Raw genomic sequence first — 13,547 nt, forward strand, 5'->3', positions numbered from 1 at the left:
CGAAAGGGTCCATCACACAACCCCTTGCAAAATATTTGGACTCAAAGCTTAAACACTTTATAAGTAGCGAGACACATATATGTAAGGACTCGTGGAGTTTTTTAAGATCAGTTAGTAATATTCCATTTAAGGAGTCTTACATATTTCTTACCATTGATATGAAGGACCTGTATTCTATTATTCCTCATAATACATGTCTTGAATGGTTTACACAGTTTCTGTATAATAAGAAAATTTAACATTTTGATGTTTTATTATACAGTCAACTTATGGAAATGGTATTTAAGAATAATTTTATTTTATTTAATAATGAGATTTTTTTTCAGCAGGAAGGGGTTGCCATGGGCTCATTGCCATGGGATCAGCATGTGGGGGCTTGTATGCCAATATTGTAGTAATGCAATGGGAGAAGAAGTATATATTTCCCAGTAATTTCTTCACTCACATAAAATAGCACTGCCGCTTTTTGGATGATATTTTTGTGGTTTGGGATGGGCATTTCGAAATGATTAAGGAATTCATGGATTATATAGGGTTCACTACACAGTTTTTGAAATTTACTTGGAATGCTAATTCATATGAAATTTCTTACTTAGATGTCTTATTATGTAAAGATTATGAAAATAAGAGAATTTTATCTAAAATTTACATAAAATGACATATTCTAATTCATTACTACATTATAGTAGTATTCATCCATATAAACAGAAGAAAGCCATAGTCAAGGGGCAATTAGTTCGAGCAGCTCGGATGGTATCAAACATGGATGACTTCTTAGATGAATATGATTGTTTGAAAAATATGTTTTTAAAAAGAGGTTATCCCTTTAAGTTGGTGAATGATACCATCACAGAAGTAGTGAATAGGAGAGAAAGGAATTTTTATTTACCGTTGCTAACTGATGACTATGTACAGGATCGAACAGCAATAGATGTACCCATTAGGATAGAAGAGAGTAATGAAAGGAACTATAACGTGTCCTTTATATCCAGTTTTACTATAGACAGTATGGATGTAAAAATATTCTAAAGAACTGGATTATTCTGAAACGGGAGAAGAATATGAGACAAGTTATAGATGTGAGTCCAATAATGGTATTTAGGAGAGGAATGAGTCTAAAAAACTCCCTTGAAGGGGATAACAGTGGAATAATGAAAAGGAGTGATTATATGAGTAAATGTGGCATGTGCCATTTTTGCAAGTATATTAAGGAAGGTGATGTGTTCCAAATTAATAAGAGGAATTTTAAGATCAAAGAGAAATGTAATTGTAATTCAGAAAGAGTAGTGTATTGTGCAATATGTGATTTATGCTGCTGTTATTATACAGGAAAGACGGATAGAAAACTAAAAAATCGTATTTATGAACATTTATATGAAATCCGTAAAACGAAGGATACAAATGCCCTAAGCAAACATGTGACAGAGAATGAGGGACACTCCTTTAAGTTTTTTGTGATGGATTGTATATGCACTGATATTAGAGGGGGTGCTTGGTCATTACTTCTAGAAAGGAGGGAACTGTATTGGCAGTTATTTTTTGATGCCACTAGTTGGCCTGGTTTGAATGAAAGTACTGCCATTAGTTCCCTTTTAAGAATTAGGGCCCTAATGAGATAACACTTTACATGATTTAAACCTATATAAATTAATAGAAATGCTGTCACACTGTTGTGAAGATATATATATATTTTTTTTTTTATTTTTTTTATCTATATATATGACTTGATTTTGTTATAGACTTGCATATGTATGCCTTTTTATACATTACATAATTTATATTTGTATTTATTATATATTTAGAGTATTTAATCATATTTATTATTTTAATGTACAAGAATACATTATTTTAGGTTTTAAATTTTATATATATATATATATATATATATATATATATATATATATATATATATATGGATCACCTTCAGATGCTTGAAATCGTTTAGCCGACACACAAATCACCGACACCAAAAGACCGACAACAAAAAATACCGATAGCATGCAAAACACCGAAAACCATTACACCAACACACTACACGTAAACAACACAGTACACTACATAACATATCCACTATCCCTAACCCAAACCCTAACCCTAAGGTCCGACACTGCACACTTACCCTACCTGCACCTAACCTAACTCACTTACCCACCCCTAACCCCAAGGTCCGACACTACCGCACACTCACCCTACCTGCACCCTAACCCTCTTAACCCACCCATAAACCCACAGTCCCTCACTATCGCACACACACCCTACCTGCACCCTAACCCTAACTCACTTAACCCACAGTCCCTCACTATCGCACACTTACCTGTCCGCTCCCTAACACTAAATCCCTCACTCTATCGCACACTTACCGAGTCCGTCGGGTTCTCACCTTGTCGGTCATCTGCGTTGTCGGTGTTTTCGTCCCGTCGGATTCCGTGTCGGCGAAACGCGTTGTCGGGCATCTGAAGGTGACCCATATATATATATAAAAGTGTTGGCAGCTGCTATTAGGTTCATAGGTTAGTACTAGGCTAACTGCCCTTGCGAGACATTTTAAGCCTAGCCAATTATCCCTTGTGAGATTCAAACCCTGCACTTTGTGTTTGTAAGGCAAACACCTTAACCATTAAGCCACCCGACAGTGTCTACATTAATGTGTTTTTTTTTACACTAATAGGAATATAGGAATATTCCTTTGGGGGGGGGGCGTAACTAGAACTACACATTTTTTAATTAATTAGACTATAAAAAGATGTATTGTATTTGATGTAATTTGTCTGATGAAGTTCTGTTCAGGACGAAAGTGCTTACCAGCTTTCTGTTTGTGGTAATAAATCTTGTTTTTAACCAGTGGATTACCGGCTCATTTCTTGGGTAAGAAAGTACAATTTTATAACAGGTACAAAAGTACTACTGAGTTTCTGGACACCTTGGCAGCCTGTCTGTGTTTATGCTAATGCAAAACCTTTTTAAAATATCTTCCTGATTTTGGGCCTTTGTCCCCCACAGTTTCTAGATTTGTATAGAATTCTTGGGTTAAGAGGTTGAGTGGTTTAACTATAGGAGCATGAGCAGCTACTATTTTGAGCCATATTTCACAAGAAGGCACTATTTATATTTATTTATCCTTTATTGAGTGGGTTAGTCCCTATAACCTAGTGGTCTCTTTCCCAGTCTTGAGGTTGCATTTATACGATTAGGGTAGCTTTGACCAGGATATCAGGGAACTTCCCCTACTTATCATAGGTGTGAGTGGGACCCATTTTGGAGGAGCACTTCCTGTTTCCATTCCAGACGCAGAGGTGGCCCAGAGAAACAGGGAAGTAGATGGAGAGAGAAAGAAATGATGGAGTGGGGAAATGAATGAAGGAGAAATCAAATATCAAGACCAGAGAATGTGTACTGGATTCTGAGGAAATGTTTCAAAGAAACCTGTTAGATGGAGATGAGTCAGCAAATGATGGATGTATAATTACAACTCTCCAGTAGGGAGGGTTGTGGGATGGCATATTTAACGAAATGGAAGTGCAGAGTGAGCCAGAAAATGAAGGAGATGTTTCCTGGGCCTGGGGGGACAATACTGAGAAAATAAAAATGAGGATGCAGAGACAATTCTGAAGATGGTAAAGAAAACATATGTAGAGAAAGTAAAAGAAGGCAAAAGAGGAGTAGCAGAAAAGAAGGCAGAAGAAAATGAAAAAATGAAGTACGTGGTAAGGATTTAAAGTAAAGAAGACAAAGAAATGGACAAGTATGAAGTTTGGGACAAATTAATAGCGCCTTTGGATGTAAAAGCACATGAGGTAAGAGCATTTATTCTTAATAATAAAGAGACATTTTGTGACATTATATTTGGGACTATTTTTCAATGGAAAATTTTCTTGGAGAATGTGAAAAAAGAAAGACTGTAACCCATGGAACCTTTATGTGATAAAAGCATTTAACAGGGACACTAAAAAGAAAATTCATGTACAATATTGAACAGAGGAAGAAAGAAAGACTTTGAAATGACATTTGAAAGCTTTATGTAAAGAAGTACCGGACAATGCAAAAGCTCATGACAAAAGGGATTTATAGACTGGTGGCTGTGATTGTAATATTGGGTTAAAAATAGAAAGAAAAAAATGATACATATACCAAGTACAGTACATGTGGAAGGGAATAGGGGTGTTGTAAAATACTGGGAAAAAAAACATTGTGTGTGTGTGTGTGTGTGTGTGTGTGTGTGTGTGTGTGTGTGTGTGTGTGTGAGTGTGAGTGTGTGTGTGTGTGTGTGTGTGTGTAAAAGAAGGACATTTGATAAGTGACTGACAAAAGAAAATGTTGTACTTGTGGGGAAAATGGACATGATGCAAAAAAATGTGAATTAAAATGCTATAAATGTAACAAAACTGGAAATGTATGGATTGATTGCAAAAATGAAAATAACCTTTAGGAAAAATAAAAAGAAAGAGAATAAGATTAACAAAGACAAGAAATTTCAGAAGTAGTATAAATAGAAGAAAAACTAGAATAAAAGAATAATAAAATGGATGATTTACTATTAAAATGTTGAACAGAAAAATATTTTCCTTTCGACACACGAATAAAAAAAATGAACATCAAAATGTATAACATGGTACAATGTCAAATAAGCTGAATGAATTCAGCAGATTCGGCATTGTCGCCAAACAGATTACATGATGTCTGTATAGCAGCTCAGGTAAAGGAAACTCCTATACCTAACATCACGTTTTTGCAGGGGGGAAACCCCACACCCCCTGCTAACTATATCTTCCAACTCCGAGATTGCACTACAGTGAGGAAATAAATGAATTTCCCAAACTGCACTGTACCGTGATTTCTGTACAAAACCTCGAGTTTATATTCGCGAATGCACAGTGCATTCTCTGATATAAACTTTCAAACGTGGAGATGTTCAGCAAGATGGAAATTTGAACATCCATGTTTCGAGTTTTCCATCTGTGGGCATGTTAACTCGAGATTTTGATAGTAAACCAAATGGACACAGAAGACAGTTCTGAAATAAATGATGAAGAAGACATAAACTGCGAGGTAGTAAAAGTGAAAAAACAATTCTACTGATAAAAGGGTAAAAAACAGAAAAAGAAAATTTAAAGGGATAAGTGCAAAAGAACAGAAATGAAATGGATGAAAAATAATTTATACGGCTAAAGAGTGGGGTTTGGTATAATGGTTAAGGTTTTTGACTCACAGATGCAGGGTGCAGTGTTTGCTTCTCACCTTTTGGAGGGGGATTGGTTGGGCTTGGAATGGCCTATTGGGAAACTGGCTTAGTAATTAGCTATGAATGGAAAATGTACATTTTAGAGTGCTTTCTCTAAATGAATAGAATAGAATTAAAAATATAGTAAGAAGAAAAGGAGTTTTTGCAATGGTGTAATACATGTGATGTAGATGTAATAGTATTAGAAGACATGATTTTTAACAAATGAAGAAAGATTACAAACAGAGAAATTATGGGGAAGTGACAAATGTTCTGGAATAGCCGTGTTCTGTAGAAATATAGTAAAGATATTAGATGTAACTAGTAAGAATGGGAAGATTAACTACTGTAGATTTATATATAGAATTATAACAGTATATGCTTACACTAATTGCAAAGGAAAGGAAAGCTTATTTCATCAGATTTTAGACTGTAGTGATAAATATGAATATTATAATAACTGGAGATATTAATTGTGATTTAAGAAGCAAGTGTAAAAAGAAAGGATTTCTTATAAGAAAAATGTTAGAAGTTAAAAGATATGGTAGGTTAAAACTTTGGGTCAAAAAATCATGGACTTACAAAAGGGGTATTTATAGAACTAAACTAGACTACTTTGAAGTATCAGAAAGTGTAGTTATAGGGGAAGGGGAGATAGTTGAAACAGGATTTTCTGATCATCTTGTAATATGGCAAGAGATAAAGGAAGACAAGTAATATATAAAAATAGGCAAAGAAATAAAAAGGTTTAATGAGAAAGCATGAAAAGAAGAGGGAAAGAGCTTAGTAATGCAACTATGGAAAGATCACATTCCTATGAGAACATTTTATAAAAATTGGTCTGAATGGTGGGTGATATTTAAGGAAAAATATACAAAAAGTACAGTTTTGTACCTACCATAAATGTAGATGTTCGAGGATTCCCTTGCTGCAGTCCTGACAATTGGGTATAGTCCGCGTCCCAGTCGGCCCGAATACCAGAGTATAAGGCTGACGTCGGTCATGGCATTAGACTGGCGTCAGTACGTCAGGGTACTAATCGCATGACCGGCGTCATTTCCTCAGTCTTTTCTTGCCCCAGATGTCAGAAGACCCAAAAGACAAGTCCCAAAACAACCTGCACCAAAAACATGTACAATATATACAGTAATATATACAAAAAATAAGCATGTAAACTCACCTACACAACCACCCTGAAACACAGAGGGGAAGGAGGGAGGTGGACTGCAGCAAGGGAATCCTCGAACATCTACATTTATGGTAGGTACAAAACTGTACTATGTTCTTCGTCTTCCCTTGCTGCAGTCCTGACAATTGGGTAGAATCCCAAAGCAGAGGTAAGGGAGGCTGGCAAATTATAAAGTAGCAGGAGCTGACAACATGCCTTGTAAAACAGCTGTGGCAAAACCAGCTCTAGTCTTAGAGTATATAGGCAGGTGATAATGCCTAGAGAAAGTATGCACTGAACTCCAAGTAGCTGCTTCCAGAATATCCTTAGTTGCCACCCCTTAGAAATGCTGTTGAAGTGGCAGTAGCCCTAGTGGAATGAGGCCTAATCCCAGCTGGAACCTCTTTGCCATGATGGGAATAACAAAATGCAATGCAAAAGCCAATCCACCTAGAAATAGTTTGTTTTGACACAGGCTTGCCCTGTGAACTTAAAGCAAAAGAAACAAGTAACTGCTGAGACTGCCTAAAATCTTTAGTCCTGCTCAAATAATAACGCAATTGCCTGTGTACATCTAAAGTGTGCAAAATCTTTTCCCCTTTATTTTGAGGATCTGCAAAAAGTAGGCAAATGAATAGTTTGGTTTAAAGCCACACTAGAAACCACCTTAGGCATAAAGGAAGGATTAGTACGTAATGATACCCTGTCCTTATGGAAAATCAAAAGGGCTCTACTGCCATAAGGGCCTGCAACTCAGACACCCTTCTTGCAGAAGTAATAGCCAACAGAAAAGCAGTCTTCCATGACAAATATTTCAATTCAGCAGTAGCTGCAGGCTCAAAAGGTTGTAGAGTAAGTTTTCCAACACAAAATTGAGATCCCAAGCAGGAGTAGGAGCTCTCATTGGGGTCTTATATTCTTTGCCCCTCTAAGAAACTGCTTGAACAAAGGATCGAAAACAAAGGTGGGTCACAATCATAGTGAGCTGAAATTGCTGCAGCATGAATCTTTATGGAAGAGAAAGACAAACCTTTGTCCAATAATTCAGTAAGATATTGAAGAGCCACACTCAAATTAGGCTCTGAAATCTCCAAATTCTTTGCTGTACTCCAAAATAAAAATCTCTTCCATTTTTCTGCGTACACTCTCCTAGTACTAGGCCTTCTAGCTTCCATAATCACATTTAAAACTTGTTGAGGAAGCTGAGACCTACCATGCTTCAACACAGAATATGCCAAGCTGTGAGATGAAGAGATTGAAGCTTGACATTGAGCAGATGACCGTCCTTCTGAGATAACAGATGAGGAATCAGAGGTAAAGGCCATGGAGGCTTCTTTACAAGACTCCTTAGAAGTGGGTACCAGTGTTGCCGAGGCCAATCTGGAGCTATCAAAATCATCCTTGGCCTGTCCTGTCTGACCTTTAGTAATACCTTTGGAAGAAGAGGTAGAGGTGGAAAGGCATAGACATGAAGGTTTTCCAACTGAAAGACAGAGCATCCACTTTCCAAGCTGTGTGATGAAACCCCTTTGTGCAATACTTTGGCAGCTGGTGGTTTAGTGGAGAAGCGAACAGATCTATGTCTGGAGTTCCCCATGACACTGTCAATTTCTGAAATACATGAAGATCCAGTTTCCACTCGTGGGGATCCATGATTTGTCTGCTTAATACATCTGCTAGGGAGTTCTGTGCTCCTGGCAGAAACCTTACCCTGAAGAGTCAGTTGCAGGCTTAGCAGTCTCCCATAAAATCATTGCTTGCCTGCATAGAGGATAAGAATGTGTTCCCCTTGCTTGTTGATGTACCACATGACAGTTGTGTTGTCTGTCAGAATCAACACCTGCCCTGGAAGAAGTAACTCCTTGAACGCCATCAATGCAAACTGGACTGCTAACATCTCCTTCATGTTGATATGTAGATGCTGTAGTCTGGCAGGCCACTTGTCTTGTATCCACTTTCCATTTAGATGAGCTCCCCAAGCAGTGTCCGAGGCATCTGTCGTTAAAATCTGACTCGCCTCTGGCCGGGTCACAGAGAGTCCCTTGTTTAGGTGACATTCCTGAGCCCACCACAAGAATTCCTTTTGAAGGCAAGGTATTATTTGAATGACAGTGTCCAAATCTTGGCAGTGCTGTGTCCATACATTTTGAGATACCATTGCAGCTTCCTCATATGCAGTTTGGCATTGGGAAGCACCAGAATACAAGATGCCATGAACCCTAATGCTTGAAGGACTGTCCTTGCAGTCAGCACGGACTGATGAGATAGTTGATGGAAGTAAAGTGACAGACTCTTTTGTTTGTCCGGGGTTAAAAAGGCCATCTGGGCTGCTGTATTCAGTCTCACACCCAGAAAGCACATGTCTTGAGAGGGTACTAGACTGGACTTTATTTCGTTCACAGAATACCCTAGGCATCTTAGCACTGCTATGACATATTCCAGATGCTGTAGAAGGTGTTCCTTTTCTTGAGCCAGAATCAGGCAGTCGTCCAAGTAAGGATAAATTTGAATGCCTTGAAGCCTGAAGTAAGCTATCACTGGAGCCAGAACCTTTGTGAATACTCTGGGCAGTAGATAAGCCAAAGGGCAATGCAGAGAACTGATAATGAAAATCTCCAGTTCAAACCGCAGATACTTTCTGCAACTTAGCCTTATGGGCACATGAAGGTAAGCTTCCTTGAGATCCAAAGTTACCATCCAGTGATCCTTGCCCAGCAGAGGTAACAGTTGCTGTAACGTCAACATCTTGAACTTGGGAATGTCCAGATAAGTGTTGAGGATAGATAAATCCAAAATTGGTCTCCACGTGTTCCCCTTCTTTGGCACTAGGAACAGGCGAGAATAAAATCCGAAGCCCCTTTCTGACACAGGGACTGGCTGAATAGCCCCTATCTGGAGTAACTGAGAAACTTGCTTGTGAGCCTCTTTTCTTTGTGGAGGAGGAACATCTGGCATGCCTTTGAAAGGGGGCATTGTGTGGAAATAAAATCTGTACCCGTGATGAATGATATCCAGCACCCATCTGTCTTGAGTGATTAAATCCCAATTTTCTTTGAAAAGAGACAATCTTCCTCCCAAAGGAGCTGCCAGGCGAGTCCACTGGCAGCTGAAAAGGCAGGTCATTGGTTCTGCTTACGAAAGGACTGACCCCTGCCCTCACCAGAAGTCTGAGCAGGTGAACTGTCTGATCTAGGCCTAAAGAACCTTGAGCCCTGCCCCTACCACGTCTAGACCTACCCCTAGACTGGGAACCATAAGCAGGATATGTCCACCCCTTAGCAGGCCAATTTCTACTAAACTTGAGGCTGCACCTGCAAAAATCTTTAACAGTCTGCATAGACTTAGCTTTGTCCTCCATTTTCTTTAAAACTGCTTCCACAGGCGGTCCAAACAACACATCAGACTGTAAAGGAGCATCCAAAATCCTGGTCTTAACATGCTCAGCTAAATTCTGATCCTTCAACCATGCATGTCTGCGAAGAACAGAACTAGTAGCAGCCACCCTCGAGGAGGCCTGAACAGCATCAAAACCACACTGCAAAGAATGCTTACCCACTTGTTCAGACACATGAACCAAATCCAGCAATTCTTTACACTCAATACCTTCCGCCAAAGCATCCACCTTAGATTTCAATTGTGAAAGGAGATAATTCTGATATTTCAGCATATGAAATTGACAATTCAACGCCCTCATGGCTAGAGTGGAAGAAGTATATACTTTCTTACCCCACCTATCCAAAGCCCTTGCCTCTTTATCAGAGGGTACAGGATTTTTAACCACAGAAGCTTTAACACCTTTAGGCCCCTGAGAAACAGTTTCTGGGTCCGCCCTGGGACTCTTAAACAAATACTTATGAGCTTGGGCACCCTATAATACCTATCAGGCTTAACAGGAGCAGGAGGCAAGGAATCAGGGTTCAGAGAAGCCTCTGCAAAACATCCTCCACCACATTCAACACAGGAGGAATAGCTAAGGGCCTATGCTGGGGCAAAACAAGAATTCCCTAAGCCTTTTTCTGGAGTCAGAGTAATCTTGGCCTTCCCATTTAAAGTGCTCCCTCATGGAGTGAAGAGTCTCTGAAAATGAAAAATCCTCAGGAGGAGAAGCTGAAGGAGTGGAATCATCCACATCAGAATCAGAATAAGTAGGAAACTCTTGCAAGTCTTCCACAGAAGACTCTGAAGCCTGTGAACACTGTTCAAAACTATCAAACTCCTGTTCCACCCTAGGCCTCTTATCAGGTGGGGGCATAGAACCTCTAATCAGAGTAATCAAATCTTCTGCCATTTTAAGCATATGTTTCTTAGGCACAGAGCCCGAAATGCTAGGAGAAGCCCTACAGAAGCTGAACTTGGCCTTCCTCTAAAAGAAGCTTTGGCAACAGAAGGAGAGGCCCTAACTACCTTGGGAAGAGAGGGAAGAACAGTTACCTGAGAAGCCCCTCAGCCTGGCCTACCTCCTGAGAGGGCACATCCTGTAACAGTAAAGTATCTGCCTGAGACTCCATAGAGACTCCTGGCAAAACCTCTGGCTCCCTGAGCCTTCTAAAGGACCGGCGTCCGGGACTGCGGTTCCTCACCCCTAGACTTCACTGTTTTGTCCTTGCGCTTCTTAGATGAAGCAGGCGCCGGAGCATCCGGCGGCATAGTATAATTGCAACGCTTCCCAAACACTAACCTAGCACAATCAAGCCTCCTCTTAATAGTGCGCTTGTTAAATCTAGCACAAGAGCGGCAACCAACAACGTCATGCTCAGGCCCTAAACAAGGTATACACAATGTATGATAATCCCTATGCGGTATCTGCTTCCCACAAGAAATACAGTTATTCACTTTTTCTGACATCCGGTTAAATACTGAGGCAAGAAAAACCAAAATGTTCTAGCGGGTTACTTAGCCAACTCTGTATTCGGTCTGAAACTCCGGTTTCGGAAAATCTCAGAACGCCAACCTGCACTCGCAAAATTGCTTCTGCATCGGACCATGCGGCAAAAAGACTGAGGAAATGACGCCGGTCATGCGCATTAGTACCCTGACGTACTGACGTCAGTCTAAGGCGCCATGACCGACGTCAGCCTTATACTCTGGTATTCGGGCCGACTGGGACGCGGACTATACCCAATTGTCAGGACTGCAGCAAGGGAAGACGAAGAACATCTGGTTTTACACTTGCAGTATGATGTGAGAAAAGTAGAGAAAGAAAAATATAAAAGGCCATATAATGATGCATTGGAAGATTTAGAACATGGTGACAGAAAGTACTTTCAAAAAGAAAAAAGAATTTTATGAAAGAAATCAAGAAAAATACAAGAATTGTTATACAAGCAAAGATATTTTACAAGGAAAAAGAGAAGCAGTGTTCAAGTTACTTAAGCAGATTAGTAAAGGAAGATAGTAGTGTAATAAGAGAAATAAAAAATGTAAAACGAGATATACAAAGAACATAGGAAAAATATTTTGAATACTACAGTACAATATTACAAGAAATGTTTAAAGAAAAAAGAAGGTAGTGAAAAAAAAAACAAGGAAAGTAAACAAAGTTAACAGAAAAAGAGAGAGTTGGAAATGGAGATTTCTTTAAATGAGGTAGATAAAGTGGGTCTATATTACAAACGTTGTAATATCGAACCCATATGTTCAAAATGCGAAAATCGCGAAGCCACGGTTTAAACCACAAGTTTAAAGTGTAAATGTTTTTTTTTTTTTTGCCCTGGGAAAAAAAAATCACTGTTCTGTGTTTTCATACTTTTTGGTTTTCGAACTTCCTGGTTCATATTACATCATTCCTACATTTTTGTTTTCGAACTTCCTGGTTCGATATTACATCATTCAAACTCCTGTGAGTTTGATGATGTAATATAGACCCAGATAAAGTATTAAGGCAATTAAAAATAGATTTGGCTGCAAGACCAAATGTAATAGGGTATGAAATGTATACAAATTTAAGGGACTGGCAAGAAAATATTTTTTTAAAGATTTTGAATGAATAGTTAAATGAACACTTTATGTATAAAGAATTATGTAGCAGAATACTTAAATTTCATAAGAAGAAAGGAAGACAAGAAGGCTATTAAAAAACTGTAGACCGATAGTAATGAATAATAGTGATTATAAGATCTTTACGAAAATAATACAAACGAGATTTGAAACAAAAATGGAAAATATTATGGGAAACAGAATATATAGTACAAAGGGGAAGGGTTGTCAAGAATTATTAGTGATAGTTAGAGAAACTGTGGATGATATTATGAACAGACAAGAAGAAGAAGAAGCAAAAATCATGATAGGGGACCTTATTTTATGGGTAATAATGAATAAATATAAGTGAGAAAGTTAGGAAATTATGTATGTCAGTCATAGTAATTGTGATGATGTGAGGTAGTGACAGCTATGCCAGGAAAAGCAGAGCAGTGGATGTGTAACATATGTCACCATAGATAGCTGGAGTTTTGTAAAGAATTGCATGCCATTTGTATATCAAACTGATCTGTACATCTGCTTGTGTTGAGAATGTATTTGCAAAGCTGTTTGTTTTAAAAATGTACCAACAGTAGGTACTGCTAGAAATACACCTGTATATCAAACTGTATTGTAACTGTTGAAATGAATATATTGTAAAAGAGGATACTGGAAGAGAAGAGGTTGATCTCAGTTCAGCTAACGTTGAAAAATAGTCTGAAATTAAATTACCTGGTTTAGGTCATAAAGATTGTATCTTACAGCACTGATTGCAGCCAGAGACAAAATGCTTGTGAAAGTAATGAACTAATTGCTACCCTGGAAGGGTGGAAGTGTTGAAATGGTTTCATAGCTTCCAGATGCTATAACACATCTTAGCAAAGCTCTATATGTGTGCATCATTACACATAGGGACTATATTCCAGTTCAGTTTCTAGTAAATGGGTTAGTGTGGGAACCAGAGTCATGTGACCAGATGTATGTGATGTCAGTCTGTAGTTCAGCACTGAAATTATGTTTTAATATTAGATGAGACAAATGTCTCAGGGCACTCTGTTTTTGAAACCTGACCAAGAAAGAAGACCTCTCACCCACTTCATCTTGTCTTGCTTTAGTAAGTAACCAGGGAATAGTAATTCATTAGATCAGTCAGGAAAATATAGTGAGATTAGTTAAGTATTGTTTTTCTGTATCTGTGTGAAT

This window comes from Protopterus annectens, chromosome 3.part0, assembly GCF_019279795.1.
Source record: "Protopterus annectens isolate FY-2018-M chromosome 3.part0, PAN1.0, whole genome shotgun sequence".
Taxonomy (NCBI): Eukaryota; Metazoa; Chordata; order Ceratodontiformes; family Protopteridae; genus Protopterus; species Protopterus annectens.